Source organism: Sinohyriopsis cumingii, chromosome 9 (assembly GCF_028554795.1).
Source record: "Sinohyriopsis cumingii isolate HCF-2022 chromosome 9, ASM2855479v2, whole genome shotgun sequence".
Lineage (NCBI taxonomy): Eukaryota > Metazoa > Mollusca > Bivalvia > Unionida > Unionidae > Sinohyriopsis > Sinohyriopsis cumingii.
The window spans coordinates 120,688,099-120,711,336 of record NC_142969.1 but is presented as its reverse complement, the minus strand read 5'-3'; the positions used below and the strand labels follow the sequence as shown (position 1 = coordinate 120,711,336).

At 43.1% G+C, this 23,238-nt stretch overlaps 1 long non-coding RNA gene and 1 pseudogene across 1 annotated transcript in view; both read left to right on the top strand.

Moving 5' to 3' along the window:
- LOC149792608 (uncharacterized) overlaps nucleotides 1–23,238 on the top strand; it is an 82,666-nt gene that overhangs the window by 35,967 nt on the left and 23,461 nt on the right. The gene's annotated exons all lie outside the window — the stretch shown is intronic.
- Nucleotides 1–23,238, top strand: part of LOC149792609 (uncharacterized) — a 31,607-nt pseudogene that overhangs the window by 8,146 nt on the left and 223 nt on the right.

Genomic DNA, 23,238 nt, shown 5'->3' with positions numbered 1-23,238 from the left:
ACCCACGTCTCTCCTCCTCAAGGGACTGGACGCAAAAAGATGTTATTGGTGGACGACCTTCGCAACACCAAAACGAGTCTCGTCCGAATTAACAACCCTCATGACCAGATGTGTTTAGCCCGTGCCATCGTGGTGGGACGAACCTATGCCAACAAGAACGACACGGTAGAATGGAAAAGAACCTGGAACACTATTCAACGTTCCGACCGAGCCAAACAACGAAACGAAGCAGAACTCCTGTTACAACAAGCCGGACTGCCCAAAGACACACCTTGTGGCATTCCCGAGATGCAAAAATTGCAAGATGTCCTAGCTCCACGATACACCTTGAAAGTGCACCCTCAAGAAATGCGCGGGCCTCTATTGTTTCGAGGCCAAGATTTTAAGGACGGAAAATACATTCACCTTTATCATCACGATGACCATTTCGATACCATTACCAGTATCACTGGATTCCTGGGATATGTTTATTATTGTGAGAAATGTGACTATGGTTATAATAATCGAGAGCAACACAAACATTGTGGATGGAAATGCTCAGGATGTTTGGCCTCTCCACCCTGTCTGAGCGAAGAACCAGTGCCTTGTTCAACTTGTCTGCGCACGTTTGTCAGCCCTACCTGTTACCAACAACATCTGAAGACGCAAGGTTCACAGAAGAAATGCGCTTGTCAACTGCTGAGATTGTGCCCTACGTGTGGACAAGGCATACGTACCAATAGTACCAAGGCACACGTATGTCGAGGAAAGAAAAAATGTCACATTTGTCACCACATCGTGGACTTGGAACACGAATGCTACGTGCAAAAATACCAACCCCCACCAGAGAAAGAGGACGGTCACAAGAAGAAAGGCAATTTCATCTTTTTCGATTTCGAATGCATGCAAGAGACTGGCATTCACATTCCTAATTTCTGCGTGGCTCATCGAGCGTGCGAGAAGTGCATTCAAGAACCTATCTTCAGTCATTGCCCTCACTGCAGCAAGATTCCTGGAGGACGTGAAAAAATCTTTCGGGGACCAAACACGCTAGCCGATTTTGCACAATGGGTCTTAGACCCCATCGACAAGACGTGGAGCCAAGAGGACATCGAACGTTACGGAGATTGTCATCGTCATGCCACGGTGATGGCTCACAATTTCTCCGGATACGATGGACAGTTTCTTTTGAGGTACTATACGGAACAAGGCACCGAGCGCCCTAAAGTGACTTTGAACGGAGCCAAAATCATTTTCATGCAAGTGGGACAAGTACAGTTTAAAGATTCGATGAGTTACTTGGCCATGCCTTTGAGTCGAATGCCTAAAACGTTTGGAATGACAGAAATGGCTAAAGGGTACTTTCCACACTTTTTCAATACGGAAGCCAATCAACATGCCGTTCTACCCCATTTACCCGAGGCTCACTATTACGACCCCGACAACATGCGTACCGAACAACGAGAAGCTTTCTACGCTTGGTACCAGGCTCATGCCTCTGACCCCTTCGACTTTCAGGAAGAAATGTTAAAGTATTGTCGTTCCGACGTGGACATTTTACGACGTTGCTGTGGAAAATTTCGAGAAGTGTTCATGGAACACGGAGGGGTCGATCCTTTGAAAGAAGCTTGCACCATTGCCAAAGCGTGTTCCTTAGTGTACCGCCAACGATTCATGCCTGAAAAGACCGTGGCTGTCATCAGTCCTCAAACGACCCACTATGTCAAGCGTCAATACTCGGTCAAAGCCCTACGTTGGTTACATTACTTGTGCGACAAGGAAGACAAGTGGATTCAGCATGCCCGCAACGGAGGGGGCGAAAAGACCATCGGAACGTATTCGGTAGATGGCTGGGACTTAGAAAACCCCAAGATCGTGTACGAGTTTAACGGTTGCTTATTTCACGGATGTCCCGTCTGTTACCCTGACCGTGGTACTAAAAATCAGTTTTTGCAACGAACCATGGAAGACTTGTACCAGGACACTTGTCAGCGACGCCTAAAGTTAGAACAGGAAGGATACCAAGTGGTGGAAATGTGGGAACACGAGTACGATCACCGTATGAAAACCGATCCCGAGTTTAAACGCCTCGTGGAAAGTTACCAGTTCATGGACCCGCTGAACCCGAGGGATAGTTTGTACGGAGGAAGGACCAATGCCACCTGTTTGCTGTACCAAGCCGACGAAGAGAAAGGAGAAGAAATCAAATACTTGGACGTGTGTTCGCTGTATCCCTACGTGTGCAAATATTGTCGTTTTCCCGTAGGGCACCCACAATTGCTGACGGAACACATCGACCTGAAAAACATTCGACAATACGAAGGCTTGATCAAGTGCAAAGTTTTGCCTCCCACCAACCTCTACCATCCCGTCTTACCTCACCATTGTCAAGGCAAACTGATGTTTCCCTTGTGCCGTACTTGTGCCGAAACGTGCAACCAAGACCAACCTTGTCAGCACACCCAGGAAGAACGTGCCTTGACGGGAACCTGGGTCAGCGTAGAATTGTTCAAAGCTCTGGACATGGGATACCAACTGTTAGAAGTGTACGAAATTTGCCACTTTCCCAAGACACAACAATACCACAAGGGTGACCCTACTCAGAAAGGCATTTTCGCCGACTACGTGGATGCCTTTTTGAAACTGAAGCAAGAAGCCAGCGGCTATCCTTCCTGGTGTCACACTCCCGAAGACCAAATACAATTCAAAGAGAAATACCGGGAACAAGAAGGCATCACTTTAGACCACATCGAGAAAAACGAAGGCAGGCGATCGTTTGCCAAAGTGATGTTAAATTGCTTGTGGGGTAAAATGGCACAACGACCGTGTTTACCCAAGACGGAATATTTGACAGAACCTTCCCGCTACTTCCAGATGATTCACGATAAAACCAAATACATGAAACACGTGGACGTCGTTCGAGAGAATTTAATCTTGGTCAATTACGAAGAAGATCTGGACTTTGTACAAGACGACCCTTTTGGAAATGTCATCATTGCGGCTTACGTGACAGCCCATGCTCGCTTAAAATTGTACGAAGCTTTAGAACTGTTAGGGGAACGCGTCCTGTACTTTGACACGGACAGTTGCATTTACATCCATCACCCGATTCAACATCACCCTAACATCGAAGGAGACCGTTTAGGAGCCTGGACAGACGAACATCCCGACGACAAGATTCTAAGTTTCGTCAGTGGCGGTCCCAAAAATTACGGCTACGAATACCGGGACAAACAAGGAGAAGTGCACACGACGTGCAAAGTGAAAGGACTGACTCTGAATTATCGTACCAGTCGAGTGGTCAACTTTGGGGTATTGAAAGAAGCCTTGCAATCGGGAGAGGATGGAAACTTTAAAGTGACCACTCACCAACCGAACAAGATTGTACGTTTACCCACTCACCACATCGTCAGTCGGCCCTTGGAAAAAGTCTATCAAATCGTGTACCAGAAGCGAGTTCGACTTCCCAATCATTTCACCTTACCGTATGGACACGTTGGTATAAAACATTGGTTGTAAGAGGATAGTTACCCCACCAGAAAGATGACTTCGCCACAGCAAGAATCGAGTGAGAAACCCGATGAGAACTCCAAGTTCAAACCCTACCATTTTCCAGTCTTCTTACCTGACTATTGTGATTGTGCCCGTCGATTGGACACGTTTCAGAAATGGCCTACGGATAGGGAAGGATTACCTTCTTCGCATGTTTTAGCTAGAACAGGATTTGTCTACTTGGGACCTGAGTCAGGATTGGGATACGAGGTACAGTGTTTCGCTTGCGGACTGAAGTTACGAATGGATCTATGTATCTATAAAGATTCAGCTATTCTGGAGCATACTCGATGGTCTCCGAATTGCCCTTACCTTTCTATGGCCTTTCCACCCATCACACTACGGTACAATGTTGACGGTACCTTAGAGACGGTACCTTCCAGAACAGGACATAAAAAACGTAAAAAAGGAAAGATGTACAAGTTGGAGACTGCATTGAAACTAGTATAAAAAGGGGGCTATGGTCAAGATCGATAGTTCATTGTGACTACCAAGACCGAGCGAACAAGATGAATACTTTGAAAAAGACATCGTTTCAGTTTGGGGATTGTAAAAAAGTTGTATCTTCCTCTAGTGTGACTAATACTGGATGGATAAGACCCATGCATTGCGACGGAAAATGTCCGGAAGGAAACTGCGATTGTCCATGTGGTTACCATTGTAATTGCGTAACGGAGTTTGCAGACGAGTGCGATTGTGAGCCTTGCGATGGGACCGATGCTGTACCTTGTGACCTGAGCGATGCCGTAAAGCATCATGGGAACTTTAGTGCCCCTACCCCTGTCATGGAAAGTGATGCTGTGCGTGTCAAACCTGTGGGATGCGAAAGCGATGCTGCTCGTCCTCTTGGACATTTTACTGGGTTTCGTTTTAAAGGGGAATGTCCACCTTCACGTTTACCTCCCTACGGATGTCATCCAGCCCTGAGCAAACTCCTGCCCATGTCACTCAACCCTCATCGAAACGAACCTGTGAAAAACGAATATTCGTTTCCTGTGCGTTTGTCGGAATACTGCGACTTTGAAAATCGTCTTCAATCGTTCAAAGGAAAATGGCCAAAGTATCTGGGAGGACCGACCCCCGAAGAATTAGCCAGAGCCGGATTTTTCTACTTGGGCGAAGGAGATAAAGTCAAGTGCTTCAGTTGCGGTGTGTCACTTCACCACTGGGAACCGCAAGATTCGGCCTACGTAGAACATGCTCGATGGTCACCGAATTGTCATTACTTACCTTTAGTGGGACCGAGACATTGAAGTAACTTCTTACCATAATCATCTGTTCATGGATACTTTACAAGAGAACATTTGTGCTTTGCCTGTGGAGTTGAGAGAACGCATTTACCGAGAGCTGGTCAAAATACAAGTGAAACGTAAAGAACAATTGCATCCGATACGTCACCGGTGTTTGAACCACTGGTACCTGAAGGCTATACAAGGACTGATTCAATTGAAAGTGTTCCATTGGACAGACATTGATCAACGACCTCCTGGTTATAAAAAGGAATGGTTTGGTATTGACGATTCTATCTACTACATTGTAAACGTATTGCATCGAATTCCAGAGGAAGAGTTAACGAATTACCAACATCTTTCACACAATGTCAACTTGGTGAAAGAGGAAACTTCTGAACGAATTGTAATGTGTAGATTAGTGACTCAACGATTTAAATTCGACACTGAAGTGAAACCATGTTTGTGCAAAGAGTACATTTCTTGTGTCAGACCAAAGAGGATTTAGTATGACCTATTCATGGATACTTTACAAGAGAACATTCGTGCTTTGCCTGTGGAGTTGAGAGAACGCATTTACCGAGAGCTGGTGAAAATACAAGTGAAACGTAAAGAACAATTGCATCCGATACGTCACCAGATCTTTAACCACTGGTACTTGAATGGTATAAGAGAACTGATTCGTCAGAAATTCTTTCAATGGTCAGACATTGTTCAAAACTTTGAGGTCGCTAATGATCGACATGTTCATAATTATGGTTACTTCGAGATTCACCTACAGCAATACATTGAGGAAGACAAGTTAAAGGATTACCAACATATTTTACGTGGAATCTACTTAGAGGAAGAGGAAACACCTAAACGAACTCTGACGTTTCGGTTACAGTATGCAAGATTTAGATTCCCTACTGGAGAACGAAGATCTCTGGCTAGAAAGTACGTCTATTGCATCCGAAAAAAAGAGAATATAAAAACAGGCTGCCATGCCACGGTTTATGTCACATGTCATCCAACAGATTCCGTGGAAGGAACTCAATGACCATATTCAAACCGTGGATCATTACCATCAATTATTACAAGAACTGTATCCATTCAATTTTGGACGACAAGTGGTGTGTGTCTTAGTGACTTGTTTTCTGGGATTTCGTTTACCAGCCGATTCTTTGTGGACTCTTTACGATCAGTACTTACCACCTCCATGGCCTTAAATGGTCACGAAAAACTCCTTTTGCTCAAAGCCTTGCGTTTTCATCTGGATACTTCTCGACCTCAACAGGAAAAAAAGATTCGTCAACTTTTAGCGACCCAAGACGTGTATGACGATGTGTGTGTAGCTTGTGACTTACACCCTCATTGGACAGATGTTCGTGATTGGAAAAAGGGGGGTTTTGAGGCTTGGACCCAAGAAGTGGCCCAGTATGCACAAGAGTTGTTCAAGGAAAAAAGTTACTTTTCAACCTGTGTTAGTGACGGTGCCAGAAGAACCCGTCACCGAGAACAACCACTCGCTTCAGGACAGGACTGTCATGGACATGCCTGAAAGGTCATTCCGGGAGGACACTTGTGTGACAATACCTCATGTAGAGACTGTAAGAACATTACACACTGTCCCTAGGACATCTTGGTTAACCAAAACATGTTGTACAGACACTTGTTTATATTCCACTTTGATCGCTTTGCTGTGTTTTATATTCCTGTACATCACTATTTGGGTTGTATGTATTTTTGTCTTTCGTGTTCATATTTGAAACATTCAATAAACGTGTTCTGAAAAAGTATATAAACTCTTGTCTTGTTTGTTTTTTCGTGTCACAAGTGACATTTCTCATACCATGGCTACCTTTGCTGTCTCTGCTCCCTCTTCCTCTACTGTCAAAGTCATCGACGAACACTTAGATCGTGCCAGTTGGGAGGCTTTGTATCTTCGCCATCCCTTTAACATGCTCATTGCTGGACCTAGCGGTTCAGGCAAAACCGAATTCGTCAAACGTTTGATCGAACATAAACATCATTTGATCGATCGGCCCCCTCAACGGATCGTGTGGTGTTACAAAGAGTGGCAATCGGCGTACAGCCTCTTGCGAGAAAGTCAAGGCGATTCCATCGTGTTTGTGGAAGGCATTCCTAAAGAAGACGACGGCATCGTCTCTGACTCCCGTCTAACCCATTTGGTCATTTTCGACGACATGTTAGGAGAAGACGAAGAAGAAATTAAATTGTGGTTTACGCGCAAAGGGCATCACCGTAATGCCAGTGTCGTTTACATCACCCAAAATTTGTTTCAACAAAGTAAAGCCCATCGCACCATCAGTCTCAATGCGCATTACGTGGTCTTGTTTAAAAGCCCTCGAGATAAATCGCAAGTGCAAGTCTTAGCCAAACAGTTAGGAACGCCTTGGCTGACTCAGGCGTACGACGATGCCACTCAAACGCCACACGCCTATTTACTCGTCGATTTGAAACCTACGACCCCCGAGGATTTGCGATTTCGTACCCACTTGTTTCACCACTGGTGCCAAGACGGAGGGCCTGTCCTGTACACGTCTCCGTCCTCGACTTCATTTCACTCCCCATGAAAAAAATCTATAAAAACCTCAGACCCTTTTTCGTCTGTCTCACACAGTGTGAACATGACGTCCCTTCAGTCGCATCTTCCCGTCAAATTGATTCGTGCCTTGTATGGCATCAGCCGAGAAAAAGATCCACAAACACGAGCCCGTGTCTTAGAAGCTAGTCTCAAAGAAGTCTTACGATGGTTCACGGTGACGGCACGTCAATTACTCCAAGGAATCATTCAGATTCCTCATCAAACCCAACGCTTTTTCGATCGAAACAAAGTCGCTTTGGTCCAACTGGCCGATCCCCGCATCGACACTCAAACCAAAAAACAAATCATTTTGAAACCTGGAGGGAGCGGTACTCTAGGAGGGGTCATCATTCGCTCACTCTTAAGATGGGATCCTAATGCCCCCAAAGTTATCCCCAAGACAAAAGTCCAACGAAGCCCCAAGAAGAAAAAGAAAAAGACCAGGTCCCCAAGAAGAATAACTTCTCCAGTGGCAGGACCCTCCTCTTACCAGACACCACCACCATCACCCCGGAAAAAGAAAAGAAGCCCCCAGAAAAAGAAACAGAGAAAAAGTCCCCAGAAAAAGAAAAGTCCACAGAAGAAGAAGAAAACTAGTCGCAAGAGAGGCACTTCGGCCAGGACGCAACCTTACACTCGCAAGCCACGACCTGCCACAGCGTCTCCGGCAGCCTCACGTTTGTCCACTTCTCCGTTGATGTCACCAGGAACTGAAGAGTACTTGGAGACGTTGATCACACCAAGAACTTCTCCGTTGATGACCCCCAAAAGAACTTCCCCAGTGGCAGGACCTTCCAATTTAGCGGCAGTGGCTGCTGCTCACAAAGTACCTTCTCCCAAAATCAAAGTCCATGAAAGATCGGGCATGTTACAAAGTTTACTGGATTTGTCCAAGCAAGAACTGGCTCGATTTAGTCCGTTACGTACCCCTGCACGACGTGTCATGCCTGTCCTCAAACTGATAAAACGTAAAGACAATCAGTGGCGACGAGTTCCAGTATAAAAAGACCTGTGACCAAGTCGGGGGTATCAGTGAACTTGTAAAAGATGTCACCTCCAAGAAGCCACAAAAGAAAGAGACAAAGGCAGACGCGTCATCCGACAAAGCGCTTAGCCAAGCATCGACGTTACCCTAAAAAAAGACACAGTCGTTCCAAGAAAAAGAGGCGTCAACAAAGGGGAGGATTCCTTGGCGATTTTCGGAAAAACATTGTCACCTTTATGACAAAGCGATAGTCCCAGAAAAAAAAAGATAAAAGGGTGTGCGTTAAGTCATCGACGTTAGTGTCTGTTCGGTGAATGTCCCGGAACCCACAAGCAAAAATGTCACCCTCCAGAAAACCCCAAGGAAAAAAAAGGAAAGGACTGCCACCACGTTTAGCCAAACATGGGGACATGTTATCTGTCCTGTCCAAAGCTTCTCCACCCCTACGAAAAAAACTCATTCAAACGGCCTCCAAAGAGGTCATCGATACCGTGTGCGAATGTTGTTTGAACGTTTTGAAAGGCACGATCCCTTTGTCCAAACACCAGAAACAATGCTTAGGCAAACATCGTCACGTTCTTCGGAAAATGGTTCAAAAGAAAATTCCCATTCGTCAAAAAAAGAAGATGTTGGTCCAACGTGGAGGCATTTTACCTCTCTTGTTAGGCCCCATACTAAAAGGAGTCTTGGGAACCATGTTGGGAGGACTGATGGGAGCAAGATAAAAAGGCCTTCGGAAGTCCCAAGATCTCAGAATTCATCCCTGACAACCCCATGGAAGGACGAAAACTAGCTTTAGTGCCTTACAAACGATGGATGGAATACCATCGGTGGCAAGAACAACGCACCCCGCATTTACCTCCCAATCCCAATTTGAGCGAGATGTCCCAGTTACAACACGAATTGCAATCCTTGATGGATCGCCAAGATTTGTCCGAAACAGAAAAATCGCAAAAGTATGGTCAACTCTTGCAACGACTGCAACTCTTTCACCAGAAAGCTTTAGACGAAACAGCTTTACCCACTCTGAAAGATTTTAAGACCTTGATGAAAAGTCCAGCACCATCACCATCACCAGTACCAGTACCAGTACCACCAGTACCCGTGACCAAGACAGAAAAAGGAAAAGAAGAAGAAGAAGGGTTTCAAACTCCACCAGAAAAAGTACGCAAGTTAACAACACCACCTACCTCCAGAATTGGATGGATTAAAAAGATGATGGCCACCCCTTCTTCCTCACAAGAGAAAAAGAAAGTGAAGACAGAAGTGAAGACAGAAGTGAAACAAGAACCTATATCCCCCGCTCAGACATCCTCCTCCTCTTCGACACCTATTGCTGGCCGCACACGCAAAGCCTTGCAATCCAAGAAAATACCCCAAGAGAAAAAGAGTAGCCTCTTCCAAGAGTGGGTGCCTTATTAAGACACCAATCAACACAAAAAAATGGAAAAAGTCTTAGCCAGCATTTACTACGATCCCTCCCATCCTGCAGGTTACGCAGGAGTTCAAAAATTGTATCGTGCTGCCAAAACTCGACTGAAAAGTCTCCGTTTACCTCAAGTGCAACGATGGTTACAAGAACAAGCTACCTACACTTTACACAAACCCATTCGACGCAAGTTTGCCAGAAGTCGCACCCGAGTGGAAGGCATCGATCATCAATGGCAAGCCGATTTAGCCGATGTCTCTCATTTAGCCAGCTACAATCGTGGCTACAAATATTTGTTTTGTGTCATCGACGTCTTTTCCAAATTTGCCTGGGTCGTGCCCTTGACTTCCAAATCCAGCAGCGAGTTAGTGCGAGCCCTGCAACGGGTGTTGAAACAAAGCGGCCGTCACCCTCTTCGATGGCAAACGGACAAAGGCACCGAATTTCTGAACCAAGCTTTCCAAAAAGAATTAAAGAAACGTGACATTCATTTTTTTACCACCGAGAATCCCGAAACCAAAGCCAGCATCGTGGAACGTTTTCAACGCACTTTGAAAGAACGCATGTGGAAATATTTTACGCATCACCACACTCTGAAGTACATCGACATCTTACCTCACCTGGTGCAAGCGTACAACCAATCTTACCATCGAAGCATCGGACGTGCCCCGCAAGACGTGACTCCCGAGAACGAAGTGCTGGTGTTTGAGCGCCTGTTTGGTACGTCCCCGACGAGGGCTGTCCCCAAGAAAAGTGGAGAGTTGACCGTAGGAGATTGGGTGCGCATTGGCAAAACCAAACGCACTTTCGACAAAGGTTACTTACCTAACTGGACGACCGAATTGTTTCGCGTCACTGGACGAGTGCATGGCCGTCATCCTGCCGTCTATAAATTGGAAGACATGAACGGAGAAGTACTCAAAGGAACGTTTTATTTGCCCGAGTTACAACGTGTCACCAAAAAAGAAGACGACGTGTACGACATCGAAAGCATTCTGGAACGCAGAACCCGTAAAGTGGGCAAACGACGTGTCAAAGAAGTCAAAGTACGTTGGAAAGGATATCCACCCAGTTTCGATTCTTGGATCGACGCTTCGCAAGTCATCGACTATAAAAAGAAGAAGTGACCATCATGCCCTTTCACACAGCAGCAGACGCAGCTACGTCGACCAGTCCTTCTTCCCCTAGTTCTTCTGTGCAAGATTTACAAAAACAACCCTTGTGGGTGTGGTGTGGAGAACGTGTGCCTAAAACGCAAATCGTCTTTTTCTGCCAAATCTTCGTGGTGTATTGTGTCATCGGGGCAGCCATCGCCAATTTGAGTTTGCAACAAGGAGACAAACAATTGTGGACCATTTTATTGAGCAGTTGCATCGGTTACCTACTTCCCAATCCCTCCCTGAAATTCTCCTCGAACGGGAACGTTGTGTCCAGTGCCAGTGCCAGTCACCAGTCCAACCACAATCAGAACCCCATTTTGGGCGGAGACACACCTCTGACTTCCAGTAACCCCTCGGACAGCCACAGAACTCTGGAATTATGAGTCACCAAAACCAATTTTACTTAACCTTACCCAGTGACAGTTCCATGGAGGTGTTTCCCAACAACACGTTGTGCTGTTACACGGCCAAATTACCTCAAGCCATCCCCTTAGATCACGAAGCCCATTGGGAAGTGGCTTTAGTAGAAATGATTCACCCGACCCAAGTCCTCAATGTCCTTCCCAATCAAAATAAATTTGATGTGGAAGTTCATGACGAACAAATGCAACAGTACTTGGATACCCATGGCAAATATGACAAGAAAACCCGTAACACACAAAATCCAAAGTGGACCACCTATCACTTGTTCATTCCCCCAGGCTATTATTTTAGTGGTCAACATTTGGTCAGCACCATAGCCACCAGGTTTAATGGTGTGTTTCTGAAAGCTTTGGAAAGTGTCAAAAAAAGTGTCACCCTGGAGTACCACAAAACAGCTCGTCGCTTCCTGATAAAATTTCCTGAGGGGCCCAAAATCATGTCTTTCTTATTTTGTCCTGAATTGTTTGACATGTTGGGCGGGGACATGGAGATGAAGAAGAAAGTAGAACAACAAAAAGGCGAATTACTAGTCATTTCTGACAACGATACTTTTGCCAAGTATTTTCGTACCCCGGTAGAACTGAACCAAGGACTGAATTTGATGTTCGTGTACTCCGATGTGGTGGAATACAACGTGGTGGGACACACCTCCGTACCGTTACTGCGTGTCATTCCTTTCAAAGTGGATTCTGCCGCAAACGCTGACGAGGAAGGTGGAAACACTTACCACGTCCACCGCGAATTTGTCCATCCTCACTATTTGCCGGTCAGCAAGTCGTATTTGGACACGGTCAACATTACTATAAAAGGAGATTTGGGACAAAATATTCCATTCACCAAAGGAAAAGTCACGGTGAAACTCCATTTTCGAAAACGGTTCTCTCACGATTCGTAAGTAAGTCATGTATCCAGTGTACCGAGGGGTGGCTCGACAGCGAGGACACGGTTTAGGAGACATGTTAAAATCGGCCTTTCGTTCGGTGGCCCCGGTGTTGAAACCGATGGTGACACGCGGATTGCACGCCTTGAAAGATGCGGCACTGACGCAAGGCAAAGAATTTCTCCAAAATGTCATCATCGACAAACAAAACCCTAAAGAAGCCTTCATGAGGGCAGGCAAAAATGTCTTGCTGCAAACGGGTAAAGACATTTTGGGCCGACGAGACACACCTATAAATGCCCTGCACGATACCGAGTCAAGCATTCAGCAAGGACAAGGCAGAAAGAGACGAAGAAGAAAACACCCCTTCACCAGACTTCAAGCGAGAAAGGCCAAGAAAAGAAGAACCGTACGAGACTTAGACGTTTTCGATTATTGAGAAAAGAGACAAAAAATGATGCACCGAGAATCTTGCGCCTGTTCCAAGACGGAACTGGATCTGTTTGCCATGCCCCCCACCATGATGACCATGCAAGAATCCCAATGGGTGGAATTTCACCCCGTCTCCTCATTGACAGCCTCAGCTCCCATCGAGTTTGAAATCAAAGGACAGCCCGAAGATTACATCGATCTGAATAGCAGTTACTTGTACTTGAAAGTCAAACTTGTCGATGAGGACAATTCGACCCTAGATGGCGATGAGGTAATAGCTCCCGTCAACAATTTCATGCATTCCTTGTTTAGCGGAGTGGACTTGTACTTGAACAACAAACTGGTCAGCAGCAGCATGGATACTTACCCTTATCGAGCGTACCTGGAAAATCTCTTGACGTACGGAATAGACGCCAAGAACACTCATCTCAATGCCTGTGTGGTATGGGAAGCTGACGAAGCAGGCCAGTTTGAAAGATTCGAAACTGATGCAAGCAAAACACCAAACAATGACGGATTTATAGAACGAAGAGACAAAATCAAAAACGGACAGAGTTTAGAACTGATGGATCGTTTACATCTGGACATGTGGTTGCAAGAGAAATATTTACTAAACGGGGTCAATGTCCGCCTGAGACTGAATCGGAGCAGTGCCGCTTTCCATTTGATAGGTAATACTGTTTGCAAAACTGTCATCGAGGAAGCCAGGCTCTACGTACGTCGTGTGGAAGTGTTACCTAAAGTGGGTAACGACATCAGTCAAACGTTGAGCAGAACGACAGCCAAGTATCCCATACGACGCGTGGAAGTGAAAACCTTCACCATTCCCAAGGGACAGCGATCCATGATCGAAGATCATCTGTTCCAAGGACAGCTACCCAAGCGTTTGATCGTTGGTATCGTCGAAAATGAAGCCTTCAACGGAGCTTTGGCTAAAAATCCTTTCTACTTTCAACACTTTGGCGTGTCCAAGATCGAAGTCAGTCGCGATGGCAAGACCTTGTGTACCCGACCCTTTGAGCCTGACTTTGAGAAGAAGAATTACTTGAGATCGTACTTGTCCCTGTACGAAGCCACCGGTCAGTTAGGAACCAACACCAGTCACGGTATTACGTACGAGGATTATGTAGGAGGCTATGCTTTGTGGGCTTTCGATTTCACTCCAGACCAAGGCAGCGACGAGGGACATTTCCACCCTATAAAATCAGGCCAGATTCGTGTGGAAATTCAGTTTGCAAACCGAGACCCTGATGTAACGGTGAACGTCATCCTGTATGCAGAATTCGATAATACCATAGAAATCAACAGTTTGAGAGAAGTCATCCTAGATTGCTAGAAAGCCATGGAAGACTGTTGTCCCTCTTTACCTAGTGAAGAAACTTTGGAGATGGAATGTAAGGAGACCGTGGAAGGAGAAGAAGATATCATGATGAAGTCGAGATGGCCAGAACAAGAAGCCCATTTAGTCTCCTGTTTTGCCAAACACTTGGTCGACAAAATAACAGAATTGATTAAGAAAAATTGCTATGGATGTCAAAACGATCATCCCAGTCAAATTCAACATGATAAATGCCTGATGTTGAGTCAAGAAGAAAAATTGGACGAGTATCTGGACGAAGCTTGGAGTCTCATCTCGAACAAAGACGTGTTGCACCAGTGGTATAAAGACTTGCGTGAACATTCTTGTCCACCATTAACCACTCAAGAGATCCATCGTATCGAAACTCTCCTGAATCAGAGTGAGGAAACAGAACGAATAACCGTTTATTCGTCAGACATTTTCAAGCAAAAAGTCAGGATCGAATTGACGACGTATTATTACCTGTGAAGAAGAAAAAAACACAAATCAATGGATACCTGGGAACTTTATTACCTTTTGAACCACAGTTCGTATACGGCTTCTTGGAATCCTGTCGTCTGTGCTAAAGATGAACTCCCTCATCGCAAACCTAAAGACCATCAAGCTTACGTGATCAACACGGACGACAGTCATCTCCCAGGAACCCACTGGGTAGCCGTCTACTTTCCTCAAGAAGGATGTGTGGAATATTTCGATTCGTACGGATTGCCCCCTTTGGAAGACGATATCATCGACTTTATGAGAAGAAATGCTCAGACTACCCGATTCAATAACGTGAAATTACAAGGCACAGATTCCTTGGTGTGTGGACAGTACTGTGTGTATTTTCTGCATCATCGCAGCCTGGGCTATTCCTTAGAACATTTAGTGACTCATTTTGATCCTCGTTCTTCTGCTAGAAACGATGTGAAAGTAGATCGATGGTTTTGTGACCATTATGCTTATCTTTTGTCTCAAGCTAGGAAACGTAGTGTCCATCAATGGCCTAATGATTTCCAACAGTGGAAATCACAATTTCATTCACAACGTTGTCAGCCCTGTTCAAAGTAGTTAGTATTTGAAGAAAAAAATGTTTGTGATTTGAAAAAAAATTGTTTGATGTTATAGTTTTGGATTATTGTTAAAAATGTTAGAGTTGTTGTTTAGTGTTAAGTGATTTTTGAATAAAAAAATGTTGTGTTTTGAAAAAATGCCTTTGTCTTTTGTTTAGCTAGAAGAATGTTGAATTGATGCTCTTTCATTTCTTACTATCCCTCTCATGACAATCACTGAACGTTGCGAATCGAAAATCGTGTGGGGATGTTTTCCTTCACGTCCGCGCTTTCACTATAATAACCGGGGTTGTTTCCAGTCTAGCCATCCATTGTCGACTCATCCTCCTAAGAAGATGTGCTCCAAACTAGCTAAGCTCAACGAAGCCTACGTGAATTTGCATAGGGTCAGACACAGTCTGATACCGAAGCCAGAAGAAATAGAGAATGTGAGAATGTTAAAAATCACTGAAGACCTGATAGAAGAGCTCTTCAGAGAAGAAGTGAACAGGGAAAAAGAAGAATGGACGGAGAAGTACAGACTTCAGAGACAGCAGCAACAGCAGCAACAACAGCAACAGCAGCAACAACCTGAAGCTGACAGAGGCTTTGTCGATTGTCGTATCGACACCAAAGAGTTCTTCTTCTCTTTCCGAAGAAGCAGACCTATCGCCAGAAAGTCTATCCTCAGAGGACATCGCATTCTTAGAAACTAAAAAAAGAATGCCATAGCAAAAAAAAAACAGCCCTTTTCAGGGCTACCCCAATACTCTAGAAAAGAAGTAATGATCCATTTGCCAATGTGTGTAGGTAGAGTAGTGTGAAAATAAACACTAACTCTTTCTTAAAAATTTTGAGGGTATGTGTTGGTGTGTTTGTGTTTGTAAGTGATAAAGTAGGTTGGTGTGGATAGTAGATTAAAATGATGTTAGTTTGTTTTTCTTGGGCTGCTTGAGGTGTATATTTGGGGTTAGATTGGATTGCTTTGAGTATGTGGATAGTCTATTGAAGTGATGGGTAGCATAAAAAAGTGTGCGAGTGTTTCTTTTAGGTCGGCGCGTTGTTGTTGTTTTTTTTGGTCATGATCTAGGTAAGATGAATTTTATGTTTTTAGGGGGATGTTTTCCTTCACGTACGCGCTTTCAGTATAAATTGAAACTCGTTCGGCAGTCCAGCTACCCTTGTTGATTGATCAACACAGCCAGAAGAATGACTAGCAGAATAGTGAAACTGTTAGAACTCCAGATGCACCTGGAATATGCCAGGCGGATAGTAAACGAACTATCAGCGGAGGCTATAGTAGAAGAAGCAAGAATAAAGAAGGAAGAAGAGGAGAGAAGACAGAGGGAAGAGGAGGAAAAGAAAAGAGAAGAGATGATGTCGTTTAATATTCCTGAAACAGAGGATTGGGGTGCTGAAGCGAATCATCCTCCCTCTGCGCTCCCCAGAAGAAAGGTGAAAGAAGACTGGGGAAGAAGATGCGTGTGCGGCGCCAGGCCAGGAAGGTGCAACCATTAGATAGGTGCATCTGGAGTTTAAAAAAACAGCCCTTTTCAGGGCTACCCAATAGTCTAGAAAAGAAATAACTATTAATTTGCCAATGTGAGTAGGTAGAGTAGTGTGAAAATAAACACTAACTCTTTTTTAAGATGGTGTGAGGGTATGAGTTTGTGTGTTTGTGTGTTTGTGTTTGTAAGAGCTCAGGTATGTCTGTGTGAATAGTAGATTATGGGTTTCTTAGCGTATGTGAAGAGTAAAGTTAGGGTTTTATTATATGAAATGAGAAAGTAGGGGGATGTTTTCCTTCACGTACGCGCGTTGTTGGGTCATGATCTAGGTAAGATCACTTTTATGTTTTTAGGGGATGTTTTCCTTCACGTTCGCGCTTTGAGTATAAAACTAACAGTGTTGGCCATTGGAACCCATTCTACGGAATAAGCAAACAAGAAGATGCCAGCAGCTTCAGCTTTATATAACGATCTTATGGGAAGTTGGTATTGGATGGTAGATGGATTGAGTGTAGTAGAAAGGGTTGAACAGGAATGGAGGTATGCAGTGACAAAAGACTTCGTCTCAAGACAAGTAACCAGCCTCCACTTATCCGTAAATATTGTAAAAGAAATGATACAGGATGAGGAGAAGAGAATCAGAGGTTTAATTAACCCACCGTATGTCAAAGTGGGTAAGTTAAAAGAAGCGATAGATCATGTGACGAGTGCAAGGTGCTTTCTAGAAGACATTGTAGAATGGACAGATTGGTGTTTCGCGAAGTGGGGGTTAGAAAAACTTAAGAAAGCTGAAGAACTAATGAGGAATGTGCTGACCGAAGAGGTCAAGAAGATCAAAGAAAAGTGGTTAAAGGAAAGAAAAGAAGAAGAAAATAGAAAAAAAAGGGATGAATTCGAAAAACTGAACACAAACTGGATGAAAATCCAAGAGAAGTTCCGGGCCATGGGCCACCCGGACTGGTTGCCGGAAAAAGAAAAGAAAAAGAAGAAAGGAATGATGGACAAAATAAGAGGATGGTGGAAGAAGTTAAGAAGTTAAAAGAAGAAGAAAAAACCCAAAGGCCCTTTTCAGGGCCAGCCATATTTCTCGAAAAGAGATAGCCTTTCCATTGCCTACCCCTTTTTTTAAAAAAAAATTTTTTTAAAATTTAAAAAAAAATCCCATGTTAAATTCCCCTTGTACGTAGAGTGACCCACGATTTATTCCCATGTTAAATTCCCCTTGTACGTAGATTGACCCACGATTTTTCGCCATGTTAAATTTCCATTGTACGTAGATTGACCCAGGGGTCCCTGTAATGCTAATTCCCATTGTACGTAGGGTGACCCCATTCACTACTATCGGTTCCCATATACTATTCATTATGTAACGACAGAGACAGGTCGACATCATTGTTTCGATATATCTAACTGGATTTGTCCATATGATGAAACGAATGGCTCATTTTTGTTTAGTATGTAATTCATACGATTATCACAAAGAAAGTATTTACATAGAAAATTACTTAATAGATCAGTCATAAAAATTGATAATCTTTATGTCTTTTGTTCATTCCGGTACCTTAACAAGTTTAACTTGTTTTCTGTACTATGCCTTCCTAAAACAAGAACATTTATGATGTGTCGATCAGGTAACGAGATGAACTCCTCACTCCGGTGATGTTTTGAGTACGATGCAGAACGTTTCTTTTGAGTTACCATTTATTATATAAAACAGTTGCAACGAGCTATCGATCAGAAGAAAGTTCATGTTCATGAATACTTATGAGGAGGAAGAATTGTGATAAGAGAATATATGACAACGATTTGATTGATTGGTCTAGTTAACAAAAACACCATGCAAAACAAAGATGGCAGTCAACATTCATTGGACCGTAACACGGGCATTCTAGGTGGAAGTTATTCAAGCAGGAATACGAAATAAGTGTTGTTTTATACGATCTTATTTCAAACATGGAAACCGCTATGTTCGATCCTGCTTTGCAAGGCTGTGTTTCATATTCGTATATGAGTAATGGTACCGTCAGCTGGCATTATGATCTATCTGCAACTACTTCTACAAATAGGAAGCCCAACACATCGGATTTATTGGAGAAAAGGATAAAAATGGTCAGTAATTTTGAATCTGAATTGAAGAGCAAAAGTAGTGACAACCCTGGCTCATTAGAGTTCTCATTCGGCGTAGTTCATGACATGTCATCGCAATTAAAAAAAAAACAGACAGCATGCACTATGATTTTCTCACATGTAATCAAAAACTATGCGCAATAACTTGATCGTTGCCAGTATAACTTGGGACGTGCATGAGGTGACCGATTAAACGGAGAATAAGTATCAGCTGTTTATAGTGTCAAAATTTAAAAAAGGTACATGAGTTAATGAAACATATTTACAAGTATGGAATGGAAAGCATTTTAGCCCCTAATAGAAAGACTGTGGCTAAATTAACTTTCCTTACGGACTGGGGGATTGTGAAAGAAGAACATATGAGCTAACATTTACAAACTATTTTGTGCGCGAGCAATTTCCCCGAAACATCGCAGACCATTTTATAGTCTTTGGTATGACTCGGCCGGGGTTCGAACCCGCGACCTCCCGCATCCGAGGCAATCTGGCCAGATGGCTTAGTAACTTTACCGTTATATGCGGATAAAAGCAACGAATTCGGCCCAACACTCCCTTTTGGAAGATTAATTAATTTTAGCCTTTGTGTCCTTCTGTTTTTTGCCAAATTTGTACCCTAAAAACAACAAAAATTCATAAAGGTTGACCTCGCTGATTAAATATCGAGTATTCGGCTGATACAAGTTATTAAGTAAGCCCTATTGTTCAAAAAGAACAGTTTGTGAGGTAACTGAATCTGATTCGGCCATTATAATACTACCGATACAGTACTAAAATCATCTACTACTGTAACAAGCACATATTTTCCAATAAACTTCCACATTCAGTTCTCGTTGTCTCTCAGATATGTTATGACTTACATACATAATGTTCTAGCGTCACTGTTCAATGTCCTCAGTGTTTGTGTTGACTTTATGTCAGCTACATATGCAATTTCAAAGTGGCGTATTCGCACCTGCAACAGTCTCCTTTAGAGGAGCTTTTGATCAACTCTCGGCATGCTATAGGAATCTCCGGAATTGTCATCCAAACTGACACGGATGATTTTGAGAGCTTGTCTGAGGCAAATTCATTCGGAGAATGAACAACTTGCTATGTCTGTGTTCTGGTTGTTCATAGTCTAGTTTGGTATACTATCCGTCGGTAAGCAAATCATCAGGTATGGGTGGAATTATGACCAAGGATCGAGTCTTCAGGTACAGAAGTTCCTTTCTTGTTTCCTTGACAGAGCTGAGAGGACTATGTTGTCATAAACGATGTCAATCAGTCTCTAAGCTTCTGGAAGTCTGCATTCAGGATCTTAAAGGGGTGACGGGCGAGTCACATGAGTGTCTCTGTGACCTCTTCGTAGGCATGTCGTGATGACTTCTCGTTCTTACGCTTAACGGCTGATGTGGTATCGCAACCAGTAAACGTAATAATGGTCGTGATTTGGCTCTCTGCGGCTGGCACATATGGCGCTGATGCTCAAAAATATGTACCACTTCCCATGCTAAAACCACCTGATGTCTGCCAAAGGTTTAGTCACAGCCAGATTATGGAACGAGCCAGCAAGGAAGATTACAGCATCTGTGTCCATATTACCTACTTGGACAGTCGTCTTACCCGGTTCCAGTACACACAGCACGTGAATCACAGCCTCGTGTCAACTTTCTCCTGATTGCAGTTTGGTAAGGGGTTGTTGGAACTTATGAAACTACAACTTCACCTGATGTAATGTACACAGCTTTGCCTTGTGGAAATATAACTGTGCAGCTTTGGAAGACAGTAAAGCAAATATTTCCTTATTCTTCGTTTTCTGTCACGAAGGAACTCCATCCAGTTGCCTGGCAGCTTGGTCTGGCCGGACACCATTCTTCGAAAACCCATCACTATCTTTTCTTGGACAGATATTCATTCACACTAGCTTGAACATATATGTTCCTCCTAACATTTAACATTCTGGCACTCTGGAGCTGCTTCTCCAAGTAAGAGATGAACATCATGTCTGAATATTCAGTGAACGTGTTGACACCGATCATTGGCAGGCATTAGACAATAATAGCACCATCCATGTCCTTGCAGCTGGGCCTTGAAGGTGACTCAGGTTTTCCAGGCTACTCAAGACATTTCAGTAGTTCAGACTTTGTGCCTGGCAAAAAAGCTTGCCAAAGTCTGAGAGGGAACGTGGGAAGGATTGCATCTCATAAGTACACAATTTCATCGAGTCACCATCTCGGCTCTGTGTAGACATGTACAACTGACCAACAGGTACCATCTCTTTTTGAACCATTTCAGTATTCTGCCCTTGTTTTAGTGTGGCCTTGGGTTGAGGCATTCTGAAGAGGACCATGTAATTCCTCTTTGTCTGGTTATGGATAGAGCAGATACTGTCTTCAAGTACAGTGTTGACGAAATCCTTTTACTGTTTCATTGCCCATTTCTTTTAGAATGCTCAGTTCAGTTACTGCTAATTCATTAATGCTGTCGAATGTTACCAAATCTGGAAAATCATCAAATACAGTATTGTTCATTTTCAGGACGGTTTTAGCGAGGCGGTCAACCTGCCTCTGAAACGTCGTCTGTGTTGAGAGACTTTGCTTATTGTTATGAAAGTTCTAGGTGGTTCTCGTAACTATCATCGGGAAAGTATTCTCCCTTAATACATATTTCTGCATTCTAGCCAGCTCTGGCACTGATAGCATCAAGCACCTAAAAGCAGAAGGCATTTATATCAGTCCAATTCAACCATTTAAGCCTTTCACATAGTCGTTCTCCTTCTCCTGAACCTGGTCAGTTGATATTATAGAGAGCTTGTTGCTTACCTTGGAAAGGACATATTGGCAATGCTTCTCAAACTCATCCTTTGACGTCATATCTCTGATGTGAACTGGCAATCACCTTGAGTAATTCACCTGATCGAATGCAAACAACACAGGTTTCAGATCCTCCAAGATTTCTAAATGCACTGGGAAGTTATTTTGTCTGTGAGTGCAGAGGAGTATGAGGGTTTTGTATCTGAAAATAAGATCGCATCATATGAACGTAGGACTTTTCTTCTGCATGTCGTTCTCCAACCTTCTCAAATCTCAACACGAGTAACGGGCCATTCCACTATGCCAAACAACCACAGGCTGATAACATTAATATCATGTTTGACCATTGGAGAGTGTCAGACTTCTCATGGAAAATACAGAGCTAGTCCGATGACAGTTTTGCGCTTTTGTTTAAGAAAGATGATACATAAATGGTGCCAATAACTATTGAGGTGTATCTTTAATTACTTGCCTTTCAAAAATATTTACTTTTATCTTAAATAAAAGCAATAATTCATGGATTGAAGATAATGACCGAATAAGCTCTGTTCAATTTTAGAAACTATCCGTCAACAATAGCTGCTAACTTTGTTTTAAATTCTATAGTACAAAGATATGTACATAACAATGAACGTCTTTATTGTGTCTTTATTGATCTGAAACAGGGGTCCATAGTGGCGGAGTAGTCTATAACTTTCATATTGAAAATTCAGTCACATCTCTCCTCTTACCACGGGTTCGCGTCTCGACTCGGCCAATGTAGGTCTGCGAGAAAGCTTGACAGTAGCTTCCTGTCGGTTAGTGGTCCTTCCAAAGGTCTTTCTGTGTTCTTCCACCATCAAATATACTGGTCGCCGTTTGCGAAAAATGGTATTAAACCCCAAAACACTAAACTGGTTTGAAAAAGGCTTTTGATAGCCTTTTGCCTGTATGGTTTTTGGTATTGACGGTATGTTGCTTCGTATAAATACGAGATATGTAGAAAGTTGTCAATTCATCTGGAGAGGACTGTTATGATTGTGCTAATTTATTTCATTCTGCTATTGGCTTAAAATAAGGAGAGGATTTATCACCAATCCTTTTTGGTTTCTTCATTAAGGACCTTGAACCTTTTCTGCAAGATTAGACTAATTCTGGTATAATGTTAGATGATAATAAATTCATAATGGTGTTATTTGCTGGTGATATGGTTGTGCTTTATAAACCCCCACATTATCTGCCACATAGTTTGAATTGGTTAGAAATATGTTTTAATAAATGGGATTAAGAAGTTAATACTGTTAAAAGCATAATAATGTTATCATGAAACCGAGCACCTTTAAAAGCCTGTGAGAACTTGATCTATTATTATAAACAGCTTCAAGTTGTAAATGATTTTAGTCATACAGGTAATATGTTAATTATACTGATAAGTTTTCGTTGAATTAAGAGACATGTGAAATTTGGAGATTTTAGAACTTAAAAAAATATGAACTTGTACATTTAAAAAGTAAAAACCTGTACTGCATTGTCTTCCCATATATAAGATGGGAATATATCAGGAATTAGGACGAAATCCTCTTTATGTGTCACGCTAGGCATGATTTGTTGAGAATTGGTTTTCTATTTTACATACTAGTAGCATTATTGTTAAATATATATGTACCGGATTATTAAAGGATTGTAATAACGGGTAAACAAATTGGGCCGGCAATTTTAAAGCACAACTGCAGCTTTTCATACGTTTGGAATGAACCATAGATTGTTCATGTTGAGAACATTCAT